We start from the raw sequence: 22,865 nt of genomic DNA on the forward strand, positions 1-22,865 counted from the left end.
GACTCCCTGCTCCCTGACTGCCTGCTCCCTGACTCCCTGCTCCCTGACTCCTTGCTTCCTGACTCCCTGCTTCCTGACTCCCTGCTCCCTGACTGCCTGCTCCCTGACTCCCTGCTCCCTGACTCCTTGCTCCCTGACTCCCTGCTTCCTGACTCTCTGCTTTCTGACTCCCTGCCCCCTGACTCTCTGCTCCCTGACTCCCTGCTCCATGACTCCCTGCTTCCTGACTCCCTGCTTACGGACTCCATGACTCTCTGCTTCCTGACTCCCTGCTTACGGACTCCCTTCTCCCTGACTCCCTGCTTACGGACTCCATGACTCCCTGCTTCCTGACTCCCTGCTCCCTGACTCTCTGCCTCTCTGCTTTCTGACTCTCTGCTCCCTGACTCCCTGCTCCCTGACTCCCTGCTTCCTGACTCTCTGCTTTCTGAGTACCTACCCCCTGACTCTCTGCGTCCTGACTCCCTGCTTACGGACTCCATGATTTTCTTCTTCCTGACTCCCTGCTTCCTGACTCCCTTCTCCCTGACTCCCTGCTTCTTGACTCTCTGCTTCCTGACTCCCTTCTCCCTGACTCCCTGCTTCCTGACTCTCTGCTTTCTGAGTCCCTGCCCCCTGACTCCCTGCTTCCTGACTCCCTGCTTCCTGACTCCCTGCCTCTCTGCTTTCTGACTCTCTCCTCCCTGACTCCCTGACTCTCTGCTCCCTGACTCTCTGCTCCCTGACTCCCTGCTTACGGACTCACTGCTTACGGACTCCATGACTCTCTGCTCCCTTACTCTCTGCTCCCTGACTCTCTGCTCCCTGACTCTCTGCTCCCTGACTCTCTGCTCCCTGACTCTCTGATTCCTGACTCCTTGCCTCTCTACTTCCTGACTCTCTGTTCCCTAACTCTCTGCTTACTGAATTGCCGACTTCCTGACTCCCTGCTTACGGACTCCGACTCTCTGCTTTCTGACTCTCTGCTCCCTGACTCCCTGCTTCCTGACTCCCTGCTTCCTGACTCCCTGCTCCCTGACTGCCTGCTCCCTGACTCCCTGCTCCCTGACTCCTTGCTCCCTGACTCCCTGCTTCCTGACTCTCTGCTTTCTGACTCCCTGCCCCCTGACTCTCTGCTCCCTGACTCCCTGCTCCATGACTCCCTGCTTCCTGACTCCCTGCTTACGGACTCCATGACTCTCTGCTTCCTGACTCCCTGCTTACGGACTCCCTTCTCCCTGACTCCCTGCTTACGGACTCCATGACTCCCTGCTTCCTGACTCCCTGCTCCCTGACTCTCTGCCTCTCTGCTTTCTGACTCTCTGCTCCCTGACTCCCTGTTCCCTGACTCCCTGCTTCCTGACTCTCTGCTTTCTGAGTACCTACCCCCTGACTCTCTGCGTCCTGACTCCCTGCTTACGGACTCCATGATTTTCTTCTTCCTGACTCCCTGCTTCCTGACTCCCTTCTCCCTGACTCCCTGCTTCCTGACTCTCTGCTTTCTGAGTCCCTGCCCCCTGACTCCCTGCTTCCTGACTCCCTGCTTCCTGACTCCCTGCCTCTCTGCTTTCTGACTCTCTCCTCCCTGACTCCCTGACTCTCTGCTCCCTGACTCTCTGCTCCCTGACTCCCTGCTTACGGACTCCATGACTCTCTGCTCCCTTACTCTCTGCTCCCTGACTCTCTGCTCCCTGACTCTCTGCTCCCTGACTCTCTGATCCCTGACTCTCTGCTTCCTGACTCCTTGCCTCTCTACTTCCTGACTCTCTGTTCCCTAACTCTCTGCTTACTGAATTCCCGACTTCCTGACTCCCTGCTTACGGACTCCGACTCTCTGCTTTCTGACTCTCTGCTCCCTGACTCCTTGCTTCCTGACTCCCTGCTTCCTGACTCCCTGCTTACGGACTCCATGACTATCTGCTTCCTGACTCCCTGCTTACGGACTCCCTTCTCCCTGACTCCCTGCTTACGGACTCCATGACTCCCTGCTACCTGACTCCCTGCTCCCTGACTCTCTGCCTCTCTGCTTTCTGACTCTCTGCTCCCTGACTCCCTGCTCCCTGACTCCCTGCTTCCTGACTCTCTGCTTTCTGAGTACCTACCCCCTGACTCTCTGCGTCCTGACTCCCTGCTTATGGACTCCATGATTCTCTTCTTCCTGACTCCCTGCTTCCTGACTCCCTTCTCCCTGACTCCCTGCTTCTTGACTCTCTGCTTCCTGACTCCCTTCTCCCTGACTCCCTGCTCCCTGACTCCCTGCTCCCTGACTCCCTGCTTACGGACTCACTGCTTACGGACTCCATGACTCTCTGCTCCCTTACTCTCTGCTCCCTGACTCTCTGCTCCCTGACTCTCTGCTCCCTGAATCTCTGCTCCCTGACTCTCTGCTTCCTGACTCCTTGCCTCTCTACTTCCTGACTCTCTGTTCCCTAACTCTCTGCTTACTGAATTCCCGACTTCCTGACTCCCTGCTTACGGACTCCGACTCTCTGCTTTCTGACTCTCTGCTCCCTGACTCCCTGCTTCCTGACTCCCTGCTTCCTGACTCCCTGCTCCCTGACTGCCTGCTCCCTGACTCCCTGCTCCCTGACTCCTTGCTCCCTGACTCCCTGCTTCCTGACTCTCTGCTTTCTGACTCCCTGCCCCCTGACTCTCTGCTCCCTGACTCCCTGCTCCATGACTCCCTGCTTCCTGACTCCCTGCTTACGGACTCCATGACTCTCTGCTTCCTGACTCTCTGCTTTCTGACTCCCTGCCCCCTGACTCTCTGCTCCCTGACTCCCTGCTCCATGACTCCCTGCTTCCTGACTCCCTGCTTACGGACTCCATGACTCTCTGCTTCCTGACTCCCTGCTTACGGACTCCCTTCTCCCTGACTCCCTGCTTACGGACTCCATGACTCCCTGCTTCCTGACTCCCTGCTCCCTGACTCTCTGCCTCTCTGCTTTCTGACTCTCTGCTCCCTGACTCCCTGTTCCCTGACTCCCTGCTTCCTGACTCTCTGCTTTCTGAGTACCTACCCCCTGACTCTCTGCGTCCTGACTCCCTGCTTACGGACTCCATGATTTTCTTCTTCCTGACTCCCTGCTTCCTGACTCCCTTCTCCCTGACTCCCTGCTTCCTGACTCTCTGCTTTCTGAGTCCCTGCCCCCTGACTCCCTGCTTCCTGACTCCCTGCTTCCTGACTCCCTGCCTCTCTGCTTTCTGACTCTCTCCTCCCTGACTCCCTGACTCTCTGCTCCCTGACTCTCTGCTCCCTGACTCCCTGCTTACGGACTCCATGACTCTCTGCTCCCTTACTCTCTGCTCCCTGACTCTCTGCTCCCTGACTCTCTGCTCCCTGACTCTCTGATCCCTGACTCTCTGCTTCCTGACTCCTTGCCTCTCTACTTCCTGACTCTCTGTTCCCTAACTCTCTGCTTACTGAATTCCCGACTTCCTGACTCCCTGCTTACGGACTCCGACTCTCTGCTTTCTGACTCTCTGCTCCCTGACTCCTTGCTTCCTGACTCCCTGCTTCCTGACTCCCTGCTTACGGACTCCATGACTATCTGCTTCCTGACTCCCTGCTTACGGACTCCCTTCTCCCTGACTCCCTGCTTACGGACTCCATGACTCCCTGCTACCTGACTCCCTGCTCCCTGACTCTCTGCCTCTCTGCTTTCTGACTCTCTGCTCCCTGACTCCCTGCTCCCTGACTCCCTGCTTCCTGACTCTCTGCTTTCTGAGTACCTACCCCCTGACTCTCTGCGTCCTGACTCCCTGCTTATGGACTCCATGATTCTCTTCTTCCTGACTCCCTGCTTCCTGACTCCCTTCTCCCTGACTCCCTGCTTCTTGACTCTCTGCTTCCTGACTCCCTTCTCCCTGACTCCCTGCTCCCTGACTCCCTGCTCCCTGACTCCCTGCTTACGGACTCACTGCTTACGGACTCCATGACTCTCTGCTCCCTTACTCTCTGCTCCCTGACTCTCTGCTCCCTGACTCTCTGCTCCCTGAATCTCTGCTCCCTGACTCTCTGCTTCCTGACTCCTTGCCTCTCTACTTCCTGACTCTCTGTTCCCTAACTCTCTGCTTACTGAATTCCCGACTTCCTGACTCCCTGCTTACGGACTCCGACTCTCTGCTTTCTGACTCTCTGCTCCCTGACTCCCTGCTTCCTGACTCCCTGCTTCCTGACTCCCTGCTCCCTGACTGCCTGCTCCCTGACTCCCTGCTCCCTGACTCCTTGCTCCCTGACTCCCTGCTTCCTGACTCTCTGCTTTCTGACTCCCTGCCCCCTGACTCTCTGCTCCCTGACTCCCTGCTCCATGACTCCCTGCTTCCTGACTCCCTGCTTACGGACTCCATGACTCTCTGCTTCCTGACTCCCTGCTTCCTGACTCCCTGCTCCCTGACTCTCTGCCTCTCTGCTTTCTGCCTCTCTGCTCCCTGATTCCCTGCTCCCTGACTCCCTGCTTACGGACTCCATGACTCCCTGCTTCCTGACTCCCTGCTCCCTGACTCTCTGCCTCTTTGCTTTCTGAGTCCCTGCCCCCTGACTCCCTGCTTCCTGACTCCCTGCTTCCTGACTCCCTGCCTCTATGCTTTCTGACTCTCTCCTTCCTGACTCCCTGACTCTCTGCTCCCTGACTCTCTGCTCCCTGACTCCCTGCTTACGGACTCCATGACTCTCTGCTCCCTTACTCTCTGCTCCCTGACTCTCTGCTCCCTGACTCTCTGCTTCCTGACTCCTTGCCTCTCTACTTCCTGACTCTCTGTTCCCTAACTCTCTGCTTACTGAATTCCCGACTTCCTGACTCCCTGCTTACGGACTCAGACTCTCTGCTTTCTGACTCTCTGCTCCCTGACTCCCTGCTTCCTGACTCCCTGCTTCCTGACTCCCTGCTCCCTGACTGCCTGCTCCCTGACTCCCTGCTCCCTGACTCCCTGCTCCCTGACTCCCTGCTTCCTGACTCTCTGCTTTCTGACTCCCTGCCCCCTGACTCTCTGCTCCCTGACTCCCTGCTTACGGACTCCATGACTCCCTGCTTCCTGACTCCCTGCTTACGGACTCCATGACTCTCTGCTTTCTGCCTCTCTGCTCCCTGACTCCCTGCTCCCTGACTCCCTGCTTCCTGACTCCATGACTCCCTGCTTCCTGACTCCCTGCTCCCTGACTCTTTGCCTCTTTGCTTTCTGAGTCCCTGCCCCCTGAATCCCTGCTTCCTGACTCCCTGCTTCCTGACTCCCTGCCTCTCTGCTTTCTGACTCTCTCCTTCCTGACTCCCTGACTCTCTGCTCCCTGACTCTCTGCTCCCTGACTCCCTGCTTACGGACTCCATGACTCTCTGCTCCCTTACTCTCTGCTCCCTGACTCTCTGCTCCCTGACTCTCTGCTTCCTGACTCCTTGCCTCTCTACTTCCTGACTCTCTGTTCCCTAACTCTCTGCTTAATGAATTCCCGACTTCCTGACTCCCTGCTTACGGACTCAGACTCTCTGCTTTCTGACTCTCTGCTCCCTGACTCCCTGCTTCCTGACTCCCTGCTTCCTGACTCCCTGCTCCCTGACTGCCTGCTCCCTGACTCCCTGCTCCCTGACTCCCTGCTCCCTGACTCCCTGCTTCCTGACTCTCTGCTTTCTGACTCCCTGCCCCCTGACTCTCTGCTCCCTGACTCCCTGCTTACGGACTCCATGACTCCCTGCTTCCTGACTCCCTGCTTACGGACTCCATGACTCTCTGCTTCCTGACTCCCTGCTTCCTGACTCCCTGCTTATGGACTCCATGACTCCCTGCTTCCTGACTCCCTGCTTCCTGACTCCCTGCTCCCTGACTGCCTGCTCCCTGACTCCCTGCTCCCTGACTCCTTGCTCCCTGACTCCCTGCTTCCTGACTCTCTGCTTTCTGACTCCCTGCCCCCTGACTCTCTGCTCCCTGACTCCCTGCTCCATGACTCACTGCTTCCTGACTCCCTGCTTACGGACTCCATGACTCTCTGCTTCCTGACTCCCTGCTTACGGACTCCCTTCTCCCTGACTCCCTGCTTACGGACTCCATGACTCCCTGCTTCCTGACTCCCTGCTCTCTGACTCTCTGCCTCTCTGCCCCCTGACTCTCTGCTTCCTGACTCCCTGCTTACGGACTCCATGATTCTCTGCTTCCTGACTACCTGCTCCCTGACTCCCTGCTTCCTGACTCTCTGCTTTCTGAGTCCCTGCCCCCTGACTCCCTGCTTCCTGACTCCCTGCTTCCTGACTCCCTGCCTCTTTGCTTTCTGACTCTCTGCTCCCTGACTCCCTGACTCTCTGCTCCCTGACTCTCTGCTCCCTGACTCCCTGCTTACGGACTCCATGACTCTCTGCTCCCTGACTCTCTGCTCCCTGACTCTCTGCTCCCTGACTCCCTGCTTACGGATTACATGACTCTCTGCTCCCTGACTCCCTGCTTCCTGACTCCCTGCTTACGGACTCCATGACTCTCTGCTTCCTGACTCCCTGCTTCCCGACTCCCTTCTCCCTGACTCCCTGCTTACGGACTCCATGACTCCCTGCTCCCTGACTCCCTGCTTTCTGACTCTCTGCTTTCTGAGTCCCTACCCCCTGACTCTCTGCGTCCTGACTCCCTGCTTCCTGACTCCCTGCTTCCTGACTCCCTGCTCCCTGACTCTCTGCTCCCTGACTCCCTGCTCCCTGACTCCCTGCTTCCTGACTCTCTGCTTTCTGACTCCCTGCTTCCTGACTACCTTCTCCCTGACTCCCCGCTTCCTGACTCTCTGCTTCCTGACTCCCTGCTTCCTGACTCCCTTCTCCCTGCTCCCTGACTCCCTGCTTCCTGACTCTCTGCTTTCTGAGTCCCTGCCCCCTGACTCTCTGCTTCCTGACTCCCTGCTTACGGACTCCATGACTCTCTGCTTCCTGACTCCCTGCTTCCTGACTCCCTTCTCCCTGACTCCCTGCTTACGGACTCCATGACTCCCTGCTTCCTGACTCCCTGCTCCCTCACTCTCTGCCTCTCTGCTTTCTGACTCTCTGCTCCCTGACTCCCTGCTCCCTGACTCCCTGCTTCCTGACTCTCTGCTTTCTGAGTCCCTACCCCCTGAATCTCTGCGTCCTGACTCCCTGCTTACGGACTCCATGATTCTCTGCTTCCTGACTCCCTTCTCCCTGACTCCCTGCTTCTTGACTCTCGGCTACCTGACTCCCTTCTCCCTGACTCCCTGCTCCCTGACTCCCTGCTTCCTGACTCCCTGCTCCCTGACTCTCTGCCTCTCTGCTTTCTGACTCTCTGCTCCCTGACTCCCTGCTCCCTGACTCCCTGCTTCCTGACTCTCTGCTCCCTGACTCTCTGCTCCCTGACTCTCTGCTCCCTGACTCTCTGCTTCCTGACTCCTTGCCTCTCTACTTCCTGACTCTCTGTTCCCTAACTCTCTGCTTACTGAATTCCCGACTTCCTGACTCCCTGCTTACGGACTCCATGACTCTCTGCTTTCTGACTCTCTGCTCCCTGACTCCCTGCTTCCTGACTCCCTGCTTCCTGACTCCCTGCTCCCTGACTGCCTGCTCCCTGACTCCCTGCTCCCTGACTCCCTGCTCCCTGACTCCCTGCTTCCTGACTCTCTGCTTTCTGACTCCCTGCCCCCTGACTCTCTGCTCCCTGACTCCCTGCTTACGGACTCCATGACTCCCTGCTTCCTGACTCCCTGCTTACGGACTCCCTGACTCTCTGCTCCCTGACTCCCTGCTCCATGACTCACTGCTTCCTGACTCCCTGCTTACGGACTCCATGACTCTCTGCTTCCTGACTCCCTGCTTACGGACTCCCTTCTCCCTGACTCCCTGCTTACGGACTCCATGACTCCCTGCTTCCTGACTCCCTGCTCCCTGACTCTCTGCCTCTCTGCTTTCTGACTCTCTGCTCCCTGACTCCCTGCTCCCTGACTCCCTGCTTCCTGACTCTCTGCTTTCTGAGTCCCTACCCCCTGACACTCTGCGTCCTGACTCCCTGCTTACGGACTCCATGATTCTCTTCTTCCTGACTCCCTGCTTCCTGACTCCCTTCTCCCTGACTCCCTGCTTCTTGTCTCTCTGCTTCCTGACTCCCTTCTCCCTGACTCCCTGCTCCCTGACTCCCTGCTTCCTGACTCTCTGCTTTCTGACTCCCTGCCCCCTGACTCCCTGCTTCCTGACTCCCTGCTTCCTGACTCCCTGCCTCTCTGCTTTCTGACTCTCTCCTCCCTGACTCCCTGACTCTCTGCTCCCTGACTCCCTGCTTACGGACTCCATGACTCTCTGCTCCCTTACTCTCTGCTCCCTGACTTTCTGCTCCCTGACTCTCTGCTCCCTGACTCTCTGCTCCCTGACTATCTGCTTCCTGACTCCTTGCCTCTCTACTTCCTGACTCTATGTTCCCTAACTCTCTGCTTACTGAATTCCCGACTTCCTGACTCCCTGCTTACGGACTCCAACTCTCTGCTTTCTGACTCTCTGCTCCCTGACTCCCTGCTTCCTGACTCCCTGCTTCCTGACTCCCTGCTCCCTGACTGCCTGCTCCCTGACTCCCTGCTTCCTGACTCTCTGCTTTCTGACTCCCTGCCCCCTGACTCTCTGCTCCCTGACTCCCTGCTTACGGACTCCATGACTCCCTGCTTCCTGACTCCCTGCTTACGGACTCCATGACTCTCTGTTTCCTGACTCCCTGCTTCCTGACTCCCTTCTCCCTGACTCCCTGCTCCCTGACTCCCTGCTTCCTGACTCTCTGCTTTCTGAGTCCCTGCCCCCTGACTCCCTGCTTCCTGACTCCCTGCTTCCTGACTCCCTGCCTCTCTGCTTTCTGACTCTCTCCTCCCTGACTCCCTGACTCTCTGCTCCCTGACTCTCTGCTCCCTGACTCCCTGCTTACGGACTCACTGCTTACGGACTCCATGACTCTCTGCTCCCTTACTTTCTGCTCCCTGACTCTCTGCTCCCTGACTCTCTGCTCCCTGACTCTTTGCTCCCTGACTATCTGCTTCCTGACTCCTTGCCTCTCTACTTCCTGACTCTCTGTTCCCTAACTCTCTGCTTACTGAATTCCCGACTTCCTGACTCCCTGCTTACGGACTCCAACTCTCTGCTTTCTGACTCTCTGCTCCCTGACTCCCTGCTTCCTGACTCCCTGCTTCCTGACTCCCTGCTCCCTGACTGCCTGCTCCCTGACTCCCTGCTCCCTGACTCCCTGCTCCCTGACTCCCTGCTTCCTGACTCTCTGCTTTCTGACTCCCTGCCCCCTGACTCTCTGCTCCCTGACTCCCTGCTTACGGACTCCATGACTCCCTGCTTCCTGACTCCCTGCTTACGGACTCCATGACTCTCTGCTTCCTGACTCCCTGCTTCCTGACTCCCTTCTCCCTGACTCCCTGCTTACGGACTCCATGACTCCCTGCTTCCTGACTCCCTTCTCCCTTACTCCCTGCTTACGGACTCCATGACTCCCTGCTTCCTGACTCCCTGCTTCCTGACTCTCTGCCTCTCTGCTTTCTGACTCTCTGCTCCCTGACTCCCTGCTCCATGACTCCCTGCTTCCTGACTCTCTGCTTTCTGAGTCCCTACCCCCTGACTCTCTGCGTCCTGACTCCCTGCTTACGGACTCCATGATTCTCTTCTCCCTGACTCCCCGCTTCCTGACTCTCTGCTTCCTGACTCCCTGCTTCCTGACTCCCTTCTCCCTGCTCCCTGACTCCCTGCTTCCTGACTCTCTGCTTTCTGAGTCCCTGCCCCCTGACTCTCTGCTTCCTGACTCCCTGCTTACGGACTCCATGATTCTCTGCTTCCTGACTACCTGCTCCCTGACTCCCTGCTTCCTGACTCTCTGCTTTCTGAGTCCCTGCCCCCTGACTCCCTGCTTCCTGACTCCCTGCTTCCTGACTCCCTGCTCCCTGACTCCCTGACTCTCTGCTCCCAGACTCTCTGCTCCCTGACTCCCTGCTTACGGACTCCATGACTCTCTGCTCCCTGACTCTCTGCTCCCTGACTCCCTGCTTACGGATTACATGACTCTCTGCTCCCTGACTCCCTGCTCCCTGACTCTCTGCCTCTCTGCTTTCTGACTCTGTGCTCCCTGACTCCCTGCTCCCTGACTCCCTGCTTTCTGACTCTCTGCTTTCTGACTCTCTGCTCCCTGACTCCCTGCTCCCTGACTCCCTGCTTCCTGACTCTCTGCTCCCTGACTCTCTGCTCCCTGACTCTCTGCTCCCTGACTCTCTGCTTCCTGACTCCTTGCCTCTCTACTTCCTGACTCTCTGTTCCCTAACTCTCTGCTTACTGAATTCCCGACTTCCTGACTCCCTGCTTACGGACTCCATGACTCTCTGCTTTCTGACTCTCTGCTCCCTGACTCCCTGCTTCCTGACTCCCTGCTTCCTGACTCCCTGCTCCCTGACTGCCTGCTCCCTGACTCCCTGCTCCCTGACTCCCTGCTCCCTGACTCCCTGCTTCCTGACTCTCTGCTTTCTGACTCCCTGCCCCCTGACTCTCTGCTCCCTGACTCCCTGCTTACGGACTCCATGACTCCCTGCTTCCTGACTCCCTGCTTACGGACTCCCTGACTCTCTGCTCCCTGACTCCCTGCTCCATGACTCACTGCTTCCTGACTCCCTGCTTACGGACTCCATGACTCTCTGCTTCCTGACTCCCTGCTTACGGACTCCCTTCTCCCTGACTCCCTGCTTACGGACTCCATGACTCCCTGCTTCCTGACTCCCTGCTCCCTGACTCTCTGCCTCTCTGCTTTCTGACTCTCTGCTCCCTGACTCCCTGCTCCCTGACTCCCTGCTTCCTGACTCTCTGCTTTCTGAGTCCCTACCCCCTGACACTCTGCGTCCTGACTCCCTGCTTACGGACTCCATGATTCTCTTCTTCCTGACTCCCTGCTTCCTGACTCCCTTCTCCCTGACTCCCTGCTTCTTGTCTCTCTGCTTCCTGACTCCCTTCTCCCTGACTCCCTGCTCCCTGACTCCCTGCTTCCTGACTCTCTGCTTTCTGACTCCCTGCCCCCTGACTCCCTGCTTCCTGACTCCCTGCTTCCTGACTCCCTGCCTCTCTGCTTTCTGACTCTCTCCTCCCTGACTCCCTGACTCTCTGCTCCCTGACTCCCTGCTTACGGACTCCATGACTCTCTGCTCCCTTACTCTCTGCTCCCTGACTTTCTGCTCCCTGACTCTCTGCTCCCTGACTCTCTGCTCCCTGACTATCTGCTTCCTGACTCCTTGCCTCTCTACTTCCTGACTCTATGTTCCCTAACTCTCTGCTTACTGAATTCCCGACTTCCTGACTCCCTGCTTACGGACTCCAACTCTCTGCTTTCTGACTCTCTGCTCCCTGACTCCCTGCTTCCTGACTCCCTGCTTCCTGACTCCCTGCTCCCTGACTGCCTGCTCCCTGACTCCCTGCTTCCTGACTCTCTGCTTTCTGACTCCCTGCCCCCTGACTCTCTGCTCCCTGACTCCCTGCTTACGGACTCCATGACTCCCTGCTTCCTGACTCCCTGCTTACGGACTCCATGACTCTCTGTTTCCTGACTCCCTGCTTCCTGACTCCCTTCTCCCTGACTCCCTGCTCCCTGACTCCCTGCTTCCTGACTCTCTGCTTTCTGAGTCCCTGCCCCCTGACTCCCTGCTTCCTGACTCCCTGCTTCCTGACTCCCTGCCTCTCTGCTTTCTGACTCTCTCCTCCCTGACTCCCTGACTCTCTGCTCCCTGACTCTCTGCTCCCTGACTCCCTGCTTACGGACTCACTGCTTACGGACTCCATGACTCTCTGCTCCCTTACTTTCTGCTCCCTGACTCTCTGCTCCCTGACTCTCTGCTCCCTGACTCTTTGCTCCCTGACTATCTGCTTCCTGACTCCTTGCCTCTCTACTTCCTGACTCTCTGTTCCCTAACTCTCTGCTTACTGAATTCCCGACTTCCTGACTCCCTGCTTACGGACTCCAACTCTCTGCTTTCTGACTCTCTGCTCCCTGACTCCCTGCTTCCTGACTCCCTGCTTCCTGACTCCCTGCTCCCTGACTGCCTGCTCCCTGACTCCCTGCTCCCTGACTCCCTGCTCCCTGACTCCCTGCTTCCTGACTCTCTGCTTTCTGACTCCCTGCCCCCTGACTCTCTGCTCCCTGACTCCCTGCTTACGGACTCCATGACTCCCTGCTTCCTGACTCCCTGCTTACGGACTCCATGACTCTCTGCTTCCTGACTCCCTGCTTCCTGACTCCCTTCTCCCTGACTCCCTGCTTACGGACTCCATGACTCCCTGCTTCCTGACTCCCTTCTCCCTTACTCCCTGCTTACGGACTCCATGACTCCCTGCTTCCTGACTCCCTGCTTCCTGACTCTCTGCCTCTCTGCTTTCTGACTCTCTGCTCCCTGACTCCCTGCTCCATGACTCCCTGCTTCCTGACTCTCTGCTTTCTGAGTCCCTACCCCCTGACTCTCTGCGTCCTGACTCCCTGCTTACGGACTCCATGATTCTCTTCTCCCTGACTCCCCGCTTCCTGACTCTCTGCTTCCTGACTCCCTGCTTCCTGACTCCCTTCTCCCTGCTCCCTGACTCCCTGCTTCCTGACTCTCTGCTTTCTGAGTCCCTGCCCCCTGACTCTCTGCTTCCTGACTCCCTGCTTACGGACTCCATGATTCTCTGCTTCCTGACTACCTGCTCCCTGACTCCCTGCTTCCTGACTCTCTGCTTTCTGAGTCCCTGCCCCCTGACTCCCTGCTTCCTGACTCCCTGCTTCCTGACTCCCTGCTCCCTGACTCCCTGACTCTCTGCTCCCTGACTCTCTGCTCCCTGACTCCCTGCTTACGGACTCCATGACTCTCTGCTCCCTGACTCTCTGCTCCCTGACTCCCTGCTTACGGATTACATGACTCTCTGCTCCCTGACTCCCTGCTCCCTGACTCTCTGCCTCTCTGCTTTCTGACTCTGTGCTCCCTGACTCCCTGCTCCCTGACTCCCTGCTTTCTGACTCTCTGCTTTCTGAGTCCCTACCCCCTGACTCTCTGCGTCCTGACTCCCTGCTTCCTGACTCCCTGCTTCCTGACTCCCTGCTCCCTGACTCTCTGCTCCCTGACTCCCTGCTCCCTGACTCCCTGCTTCCTGACTCTCTGCTTTCTGACTCCCTGCTTCCTGACTACCTTCTCCCTGACTCCCCGCTTCCTGACTCTCTGCTTCTTGACTCCCTGCTTCCTGACTCCCTGCTCCCTGACTCCCTGCTTCCTGACTCTCTGCTTTCTAAGTCCCTGCCCCCTGACTCTCTGCTTCCTGACTCCCTGCTTACGGACTCCATGACTCTCTGCTTCCTGACTCCCTGCTTCCTGACTCCCTTCTCCCTGACTCCCTGCTTACGGACTCCATGACTCCCTGCTTCCTGACTCCCTGCTCCCTGACTCTCTGCCTCTCTGCTTTCTGACTCTCTGCTCCCTGACTCCCTACTCCCTGACTCCCTGCGTCCTGACTCTCTGCTTTCTGAGTCCCTACCCCCTGAATCTCTGCGTCCTGACTCCCTGCTTACGGACTCCATGATTCTCTGCTTCCTGACTCCCTGCTTCCTGACTCCCTTCTCCCTGACTCCCTGCTTCTTGACTCTCGGCTACCTGACTCCCTTCTCCCTGACTCCCTGCTCCCTGACTCCCTGCTTCCTGACTCCCTGCTCCCTGACTCTCTGCCTCTCTGCTTTCTGACTCTCTGCTTCCTGACTCCCTGCTCCCTGACTCCCTGCTTCCTGACTCCCTGCTTTTTGACTCTCTGCTCCCTGACTCTCTGCTCCCTGACTCTCTGCTCCCTGACTCTCTGCTTCCTGACTCCTTGCCTCTCTACTTCCTGACTCTCTGTTCCCTAACTCTCTGCTTACTGAATTCCCGACTTCCTGACTCCCTGCTTACGGACTCCATGACTCTCTGCTTTCTGACTCTCTGCTCCCTGACTCCCTGCTTCCTGACTCCCTGCTTCCTGACTCCCTGCTCCCTGACTGCCTGCTCCCTGACTCCCTGCTCCCTGACTCCCTGCTCCCTGACTCCCTGCTTCTTGACTCTCTGCTTCCTGACTCCCTTCTCCCTGACTCCCTGCTCCCTGACTCCCTGCTTCCTGACTCTCTGCTTTCTGAGTCCCTGCCCCCTGACTCCCTGCTTCCTGACTCCCTGCTTCCTGACTCCCTGCCTCTCTGCTTTCTGACTCTCTCCTCCCTGACTCCCTGACTCTCTGCTCCCTGACTCTCTGCTCCCTGACTCCCTGCTTACGGACTCACTGCTTACGGACTCCATGACTCTCTGCTCCCTTACTCTCTGCTCCCTGACTCTCTGCTCCCTGACTCTCTGCTCCCTGACTCTCTGCTCCCTGACTATCTGCTTCCTGACTCCTTGCCTCTCTACTTCCTGACTGTCTGTTCCCTAACTCTCTGCTTACTGAATTCCCGACTTCCTGACTCCCTGCTTACGGACTCCAACTCTCTGCTTTCTGACTCTCTGCTCCCTGACTCCCTGCTTCCTGACTCCCTGCTTCCTGACTCCCTGCTCCCTGACTGCCTGCTCCCTGACTCCCTGCTCCCTGACTCCCTGCTCCCTGACTCCCTGCTTCCTGACTCTCTGCTTTCTGACTCCCTGCCCCCTGACTCTCTGCTCCCTGACTCCCTGCTTACGGACTCCATGACTCCCTGCTTCCTGACTCCCTGCTTACGAACTCCATGACTCTCTGCTTCCTGACTCCCTGCTTCCTGACTCCCTTCTCCCTGACTCCCTGCTTACGGACTCCATGACTCCCTGCTTCCTGACTCCCTTCTCCCTGACTCCCTGCTTACGGACTCCATGACTCCCTGCTTCCTGACTCCCTGCTTCCTGACTCTCTGCCTCTCTGCTTTCTGACTCTCTGCTCCCTGACTCCCTGCTCCATGACTCCCTGCTTCCTGACTCTCTGCTTTCTGACTCCCTGCTTACGGACTCCATGATTCTCTTCTCCCTGACTCCCTGCTTCCTGACTCTCTGCTTTCTGAGTCCCTGCCCCCTGACTCTCTGCTTCCTGACTCCCTGCTTACGGACTCCATGATTCTCTGCTTCCTGACTACCTGCTCCCTGACTCCCTGCTTCCTGACTCTCTGCTTTCTGAGTCCCTGCCCTCTGACTCCCTGCTTCCTGACTCCCTGCCTCTTTGCTTTCTGACTCTCTGCTCCCTGACTCCCTGACTCTCTGCTCCCTGACTCTCTGCTCCCTGACTCCCTGCTTACGGACTCCATGACTCTCTGCTCCCTGACTCTCTGCTCCCTGACTCTCTGCTCCCTGACTCCCTGCTTACGGATTACATGACTCTCTGCTCCCTGACTCCCTGCTTCCTGACTCCCTGCTTACGGACTCCATGACACTCTGCTTCCTGACTCCCTGCTTCCTGATTCCCTTCTCCCTGACTCCCTGCTTACGGACTCCATGACTCCCTGCTTCCTGACTCCCTGCTCCCTGACTCTCTGCCTCTCTGCTTTCTGACTCTGTGCTCCCTGACTCCCTGCTCCCTGACTCCCTGCTTTCTGACTCTCTGCTTTCTGAGTCCCTACCCCCTGACTCTCTGCGTCCTGACTCCCTGCTTCCTGACTCCCTGCTTCCTGACTCCCTGCTCCCTGACTCTCTGCTCCCTGACTCCCTGCTCCCTGACTCCCTGCTTCCTGACTCTCTGCTTTCTGACTCCCTGCTTCCTCACTACCTTCTCCCTGACTCCCCGCTTCCTGACTCTCTGCTTCCTGACTCCCTGCTTCCTGACTCCCTTCTCCCTGCTCCCTGACTCCCTGCTTCCTGACTCTCTGCTTTCTGAGTCCCTGCCCCCTGACTCTCTGCTTCCTGACTCCCTGCTTACGGACTCCATGACTCTCTGCTTCCTGACTCCCTGCTTCCTGACTCCCTTCTCCCTGACTCCCTGCTTACGGACTCCATGACTCCCTGCTTCCTGACTCCCTGCTCCCTGACTCTCTGCCTCTCTGCTTTCTGACTCTCTGCTCCCTGACTCCCTGCTCCCTGACTCCCTGCTTCCTGACTCTCTGCTTTCTGAGTCCCTACCCCCTGAATCTCTGCGTCCTGACTCCCTGCTTACGGACTCCATGATTCTCTGCTTCCTGACTCCCTGCTTCCTGACTCCCTTCTCCCTGACTCCCTGCTTCTTGACTCTCGGCTACCTGACTCCCTTCTCCCTGACTCCCTGCTCCCTGACTCTCTGCCTCTCTGCTTTCTGACTCTCTGCTCCCTGACTCCCTGCTCCCTGACTCCCTGCTTCCTGACTCTCTGCTCCCTGACTCTCTGCTCCCTGACTCTCTGCTCCCTGACTCTCTGCTTCCTGACTCCTTGCCTCTCTACTTCCTGACTCTCTGTTCCCTAACTCTCTGCTTACTGAATTCCCGACTTCCTGACTCCCTGCTTACGGACTCCATGACTCTCTGCTTTCTGACTCTCTGCTCCCTGACTCCCTGCTTCCTGACTCCCTGCTTCCTGACTCCCTGCTCCCTGACTGCCTGCTCCCTGACTCCCTGCTCCCTGACTCCCTGCTCCCTGACTCCCTGCTTCCTGACTCTCTGCTTTCTGACTCCCTGCCCCCTGACTCTCTGCTCCCTGACTCCCTGCTTACGGACTCCATGACTCCCTGCTTCCTGACTCCCTGCTTACGGACTCCCTGACTCTCTGCTCCCTGACTCCCTGCTCCATGACTCACTGCTTCCTGACTCCCTGCTTAAGGACTCCATGACTCTCTGCTTCCTGACTCCCTGCTTACGGACTCCCTTCTCCCTGACTCCCTGCTTACGGACTCCATGACTCCCTGCTTCCTGACTCCCTGCTCCCAGACTCTCTGCCTCTCTGCTTTCTGACTCTCTGCTCCCTGACTCCCTGCTCCCTGACTCCCTGCTTCCTGACTCTCTGCTTTCTGAGTCCCTACCCCCTGACTCTCTGCGTCCTGACTCCCTGCTTACGGACTCCATGATTCTCTTCTTCCTGACTCCCTGCTTCCTGACTCCCTTCTCCCTGACTCCCTGCTTCTTGACTCTCTGCTTCCTGACTCCCTTCTCCCTGACTCCCTGCTCCCTGACTCCCTGCTTCCTGACTCTCTGCTTTCTGAGTCCCTGCCCCCTGACTCCCTGCTTCCTGACTCCCTGCTTCCTGACTCCCTGCCTCTCTGCTTTCTGACTCTCTCCTCCCTGACTCCCTGACTCTCTGCTCCCTGACTCTCTGCTCCCTGACTCCCTGCTTACGGACTCACTGCTTACGGACTCCATGACTCTCTGCTCCCTTACTCTCTGCTCCCTGACTCTCTGCTCCCTGACTCTCTGCTCCCTGACTCTCTGCTCCCTGACTATCTGCTTCCTGACTCCTTGCCTCTCTACTTCCTGACTCTCTGTTCCCTAACTCTCTGCTTACTGAATTCCCGACTTCCTGACTCCCTGCTTACGGACTCCAAATCTCTGCTTTCTGACTCTCTGCTCCCTGACTCCCTGCTTCCTGACTCCCTGCTTCCTGACTCCCTGCTCCCTGACTGCCTGCTCCCTGACTCCCTGCTTCCTGACTCTCTGCTTTCTGACTCCCTGCCCCCTGACTCTCTGCTCCCTGACTCCCTGCTTACGGACTCCATGACTCCCTGCTTCCTGACTCCCTGCTTACGGACTCCATGACTCTCTGCTTCCTGACTCCCTGCTTCCTGACTCCCTTCTCCCTGACTCCCTGCTCCCTGACTCCCTGCTTCCTGACTCTCTGCTTTCTGAGTCCCTGCCCCCTGACTCCCTGCTTCCTGACTCCCTGCTTCCTGACTCCCTGCCTCTCTGCTTTCTGACTCTCTCCTCCCTGACTACCTGACTCTCTGCTCCCTGACTCTCTGCTCCCTGACTCCCTGCTTACGGACTCCATGACTCTCTGCTCCCTTACTCTCTGCTCCCTGACTCTCTGCTCCCTGACTCTCTGCTCCCTGACTCTCTGCTCCCTGACTATCTGCTTCCTGACTCCTTGCCTCTCTACTTCCTGACTCTCTGTTCCCTAACTCTCTGCTTACTGAATTCCCGACTTCCTGACTCCCTGCTTACGGACTCCAACTCTCTGCTTTCTGACTCTCTGCTCCCTGACTCCCTGCTTCCTGACTCCCTGCTTCCTGACTCCCTGCTCCCTGACTGCCTGCTCCCTGACTCCCTGCCCCCTGACTCTCTGCTCCCTGACTCCCTGCTTACGGACTCCATGACTCCCTGCTTCCTGACTCCCTGCTTACGGACTCCATGACTCTCTGCTTCCTGACTCCCTATTTCCTGACTCCCTTCTCCCTGACTCCCTGCTTACGGACTCCATGACTCCCTGCTTCCTGACTCCCTTCTCCCTGACTCCCTGCTTACGGACTCCATGACTCCCTGCTTCCTGACTCTCTGCCTCTCTGCTTTCTGACTCTCTGCTCCCTGACTCCCTGCTCCATGACTCCCTGCTTCCTGACTCTCTGCTTTCTGAGTACCTACCCCCTGACTCTCTGCGTCCTGACTCCCTGCTTACGGACTCCATGATTCTCTTCTCCCTGACTCCCCGCTTCCTGACTCTCTGCTTCCTGACTCCCTGCTTCCTGACTCCCTTCTCCCTGCTCCCTGACTCCCTGCTTCCTGACTCTCTGCTTTCTGAGTCCCTGCCCCCTGACTCTCTGCTTCCTGACTCCCTGCTTACGGACTCCATGATTCTCTGCTTCCTGACTACCTGCTCCCTGACTCCCTGCTTCCTGACTCTCTGCTTTCTGAGTCCCTGCCCCCTGACTCCCTGCTTCCTGACTCCCTGCTTCCTGACTCCCTGCCTCTTTGCTTTCTGACTCTGCTCCCTGACTCCCTGACTCTCTGCTCCCTGACTCTCTGCTCCCTGACTCCCTGCTTACGGACTCCATGACTCTCTGCTCCCTGACTCTCTGCTCCCTGACTCTCTGCTCCCTGACTCCCTGCTTATGGATTACATGACTCTCTGCTCCCTGACTCCCTGCTTCCTGACTCCCTGCTTACGGACTCCATGACTCTCTGCTTCCTGACTCCCTGCTTCCTGACTCCCTTCTCCCTGACTCCCTGCTTACGGACTCCATGACTCCCTGCTTCCTGACTCCCTGCTTTCTGACTCTCTGCTTTCTGAGTCCCTACCCCCTGACTCTCTGCGTCCTGACTCCCTGCTTCCTGACTCCCTGCTTCCTGACTCCCTGCTCCCTGACTCTCTGCTCCCTGACTCCCTGCTCCCTGACTCCCTGCTTCCTGACTCTCTGCTTTCTGACTCCCTGCTTCCTGACTACCTTCTCCCTGACTCCCCGCTTCCTGACTCTCTGCTTCTTGACTCCCTGCTTCCTGACTCCCTTCTCCCTGCTCCCTGACTCCCTGCTTCCTGACTCTCTGCTTTCTGAGTCCCTGCCCCCTGACTCTCTGCTTCCTGACTCCCTGCTTACGGACTCCATGACTCTCTGCTTCCTGACTCCCTGCTTCCTGACTCCCTTCTCCCTGACTCCCTGCTTACGGACTCCATGACTCCCTGCTTCCTGACTCCCTGCTCCCTGACTCTCTGCCTCTCTGCTTTCTGACTCTCTGCTCCCTGACTCCCTGCTCCCTGACTCCCTGCTTCCTGACTCTCTGCTTTCTGAGTCCCTACCCCCTGAATCTCTGCGTCCTGACTCCCTGCTTACGGACTCCATGATTCTCTGCTTCCTGACTCCCTGTTTCCTGACTCCCTTCTCCCTGACTCCCTGCTTCTTGACTCTCGGCTACCTGACTCCCTTCTCCCTGACTCCCTGCTCCCTGACTCCCTGTTTCCTGACTCCCTGCTCCCTGACTCTCTGCCTCTCTGCTTTCTGACTCTCTGCTCCCTGACTCCCTGCTCCCTGACTCCCTGCTTCCTGACTCTCTGCTCCCTGACTCTCTGCTCCCTGACTCTCTGCTCCCTGACTCTCTGCTTCCTGACTCCTTGCCTCTCTACTTCCTGACTCTCTGTTCCCTAACTCTCTGCTTACTGAATTCCCGACTTCCTGACTCCCTGCTTACGGACTCCATGACTCTCTGCTTTCTGACTCTCTGCTCCCTGACTCCCTGCTTCCTGACTCCCTGCTTCCTGACTCCCTGCTCCCTGACTGCCTGCTCCCTGACTCCCTGCTCCCTGACTCCCTGCTCCCTGACTCCCTGCTTCCTGACTCTCTGCTTTCTGACTCCCTGCCCCCTGACTCTCTGCTCCCTGACTCCCTGCTTACGGACTCCATGACTCCCTGCTTCCTGACTCGCTGCTTACGGACTCCATGACTCTCTGCTTCCTGACTCCCTGCTTCCTGACTCCCTTCTCCCTGACTCCCTGCTTCTTGACTCCATGACTCCCTGCTTCCTGACTCCCTTCTCCCTGACTCCCTGCTTACGGACTCCATGACTCCCTGCTTCCAGACTCCCTGCTTCCTGACTCTCTGCTCCCTGACTCCCTGCTCCATGACTCCCTGCTTCCTGACTCTCTGCTTTCTGAGTCCCTACCCCCTGACTCTCTGCGTCCTGACTCCCTGCTTACGGACTCCATGATTCTCTGCTCCCTGACTCCCTGCTTCCTGACTCCCTGCTTCCTGACTCCCTGCTTCCTGACTCCCTTCTCCCTGACTCCCCGCTTCCTGACTCTCTGCGTCCTGACTCCCTGCTTACGGACTCCATGATTCTCTGCTCCCTGACTCCCTGCTTCCTGACTCCCTGCTTCCTGACTCCCTTCTCCCTGCTCCCTGACTCCCTGCTTCCTGACTCTCTGCTTTCTGAGTCCCTGCCCCCTGACTCTCTGCTTCCTGACTCCCTGCTTACGGACTCCATGATTCTCTGCTTCCTGACTACCTGCTCCCTGACTCCCTGCTTCCTGACTCTCTGCTTTCTGAGTCCCTGCCCCCTGACTCCCTGCTTCCTGACTCCCTGCTTCCTGACTCCCTGCCTCTTTGCTTTCTGACTCTCTGCTCCCTGACTCTCTGCTCCCTGACTCTCTGCTCCCTGACTCCCTGCTTACGGATTACATGACTCTCTGCTCCCTGACTCCCTGCTTCCTGACTCCCTGCTTACGGACTCCATGACTCTCTGCTTCCTGACTCCCTGCTTCCTGACTCCCTTCTCCCTGACTCCCTGCTTACGGACTCCATGACTCCCTGCTTCCTGAATCCCTGCTCCCTGACTCTCTGCCTCTCTGCTTTCTGACTCTCTGCTCCCTGACTCCCTGCTCCCTGACTCCCTGCTCCCTGACTCTCTGCTCCCTGACTCTCTGCTTCCTGACTCCTTGCCTCTCTACTTCCTGACTCTCTGTTCCCTAACTCTCTGCTTACTGAATTCCCGACTTCCTGACTCCCTGCTTACGGACTCCATGACTCTCTGCTTTCTGACTCTCTGCTCCCTGACTCCCTGCTTCCTGACTCCCTGCTTCCTGACTCCCTGCTCCCTGACTGCCTGCTCCCTGACTCCCTGCTCCCTGACTCCCTGCTCCCTGACTCCCTGCTTCCTGACTCTCTGCTTTCTGACTCCCTGCCCCCTGACTCTCTGCTCCCTGACTCCCTGCTTACGGACTCCATGACTCCCTGCTTCCTGACTCCCTGCTTACGGACTCCATGACTCTCTGCTTCCTGACTCCCTGCTTCCTGACTCCCTTCTCCCTGACTCCCTGCTTCTTGACTCCATGACTCCCTGCTTCCTGACTCCCTTCTCCCTGACTCCCTGCTTACGGACTCCATGACTCCCTGCTTCCAGACTCCCTGCTTCCTGACTCTCTGCTCCCTGACTCCCTGCTCCATGACTCCCTGCTTCCTGACTCTCTGCTTTCTGAGTCCCTACCCCCTGACTCTCTGCGTCCTGACTCCCTGCTTACGGACTCCATGATTCTCTGCTCCCTGACTCCCTGCTTCCTGACTCCCTGCTTCCTGACTCCCTGCTTCCTGACTCCCTTCTCCCTGACTCCCCGCTTCCTGACTCTCTGCGTCCTGACTCCCTGCTTACGGACTCCATGATTCTCTGCTCCCTGACTCCCTGCTTCCTGACTCCCTGCTTCCTGACTCCCTTCTCCCTGCTCCCTGACTCCCTGCTTCCTGACTCTCTGCTTTCTGAGTCCCTGCCCCCTGACTCTCTGCTTCCTGACTCCCTGCTTACGGACTCCATGATTCTCTGCTTCCTGACTACCTGCTCCCTGACTCCCTGCTTCCTGACTCTCTGCTTTCTGAGTCCCTGCCCCCTGACTCCCTGCTTCCTGACTCCCTGCTTCCTGACTCCCTGCCTCTTTGCTTTCTGACTCTCTGCTCCCTGACTCTCTGCTCCCTGACTCTCTGCTCCCTGACTCCCTGCTTACGGATTACATGACTCTCTGCTCCCTGACTCCCTGCTTCCTGACTCCCTGCTTACGGACTCCATGACTCTCTGCTTCCTGACTCCCTGCTTCCTGACTCCCTTCTCCCTGACTCCCTGCTTACGGACTCCATGACTCCCTGCTTCCTGAATCCCTGCTCCCTGACTCTCTGCCTCTCTGCTTTCTGACTCTCTGCTCCCTGACTCCCTGCTCCCTGACTCCCTGCTTCCTGACTCTCTGCTTTCTGAGTCCCTACCCCCTGAATCTCTGCGTCCTGACTCCCTGCTTACGGACTCCATGATTCTCTGCTTCCTGACTCCCTGCTTCCTGACTCCCTTCTCCCTGACTCCCTGCTTCTTGACTCTCGGCTACCTGACTCCCTTCTCCCTGACTCCCTGCTCCCTGACTCCCTGCTTCCTGACTCTCTGCTTTCTGAGTCCCTGCCCCCTGACTCCCTGCTTCCTGACTCCCTGCTTCCTGACTCCCTGCCTCTCTGCTTTCTGACTCTCTCCTCCCTGACTCCCTGACTCTCTGCTCCCTGACTCTCTGCTCCCTGACTCCCTGCTTACGGACTCACTGCATACAGACT

The sequence above is a fragment of the Oncorhynchus mykiss genome, chromosome 9, assembly GCF_057628025.1.
Source record: "Oncorhynchus mykiss isolate SJ-2025 chromosome 9, ASM5762802v1, whole genome shotgun sequence".
NCBI classification, from domain to species: domain Eukaryota; kingdom Metazoa; phylum Chordata; class Actinopteri; order Salmoniformes; family Salmonidae; genus Oncorhynchus; species Oncorhynchus mykiss.